The sequence below is a fragment of the Corvus brachyrhynchos genome, unplaced genomic scaffold (genome assembly GCF_000691975.1).
Source record: "Corvus brachyrhynchos isolate BGI_N302 unplaced genomic scaffold, ASM69197v1 scaffold193, whole genome shotgun sequence".
Taxonomy (NCBI): Eukaryota; Metazoa; Chordata; class Aves; order Passeriformes; family Corvidae; genus Corvus; species Corvus brachyrhynchos.
The window spans coordinates 368,731-369,512 of NW_008237087.1; the positions used below are offsets into that span (position 1 = coordinate 368,731).

A 782-nucleotide genomic window follows, 5' to 3' on the forward strand; every position below is an offset into this window, starting at 1 on the left:
CCGGGCTGGAAAATGTCCTCCCTGGGCGCCATTTGGGAGCAGATGGTGGCGGCTGCGGGGTGGCGGGACCCCCAGGGCTCTGCCCACAGGTGGCTCCAGTCTGTCCCCAAACACGGGTGTCACCCTACAGCTCCCATGTCGGATCCTGGGTGGCACTAGGGCACAACTGGGGTTTGGGGGTGCTGAGCTTGAGCCCCTGGGAAATCTCTTCATCCCCCAGCAGGCACGGTCCCAGATCCTGGGAGGGAAAGGATGGGACCCTCGGAGCTGAGCACACCCTGCACTGGAGAAAAGAGGGGTTCCCTGGTCTGTAGGGGTGTCCCTGAACCGGGAAAGGAGGGTAATAGGCAGCCACCTGGGGAGGAAGGTGAAGTGTCCCTGTCCACATATGAGCCAGGGATGGGGGGGGGAACTGGGAATAGGGGAGACCAGCAATAACCTTGGGGAACCCGAATTCCTGCTCTGTGGGGTGTGTAGGGTGAAGGGCACCAACTGGTGCAGAGTCTCAGCTCCTGGGGGTGGAGCAAAACGGAACCACCAGAGCTGAGCACAGTAGGTGCATCTGGGCAGGATCTGGCCCCATCCAGCCTTGGGGAGGGACCCTTCCCAGCTCGGTGCCAGCCCGGTGGGGGCTGGGCTGGGACAAAAGAGGTGAACCAGTGCCGTGTGCCCCCGCAGCGCGAGTGCATCTCCATCCACGTGGGCCAAGCGGGCGTGCAGATCGGCAATGCCTGCTGGGAGCTGTACTGCCTGGAGCACGGCATCCAGCCCGACGGGCAGGT

General features: G+C 63.7%; 1 pseudogene across 1 annotated transcript in view; it reads left to right on the forward strand.

Moving 5' to 3' along the window:
• The first annotated feature begins 237 nt into the window (after positions 1-237).
• Positions 238-782, forward strand: part of LOC103611908 — a 3,158-nt pseudogene continuing 2,613 nt past the window's right edge. The window contains exons 1-2 of the transcript XR_001860129.1: positions 238-287; positions 561-780. The product of XR_001860129.1 is annotated as a tubulin alpha-8 chain-like (transcript). The remainder of the gene's footprint in view (positions 288-560; positions 781-782) is intronic.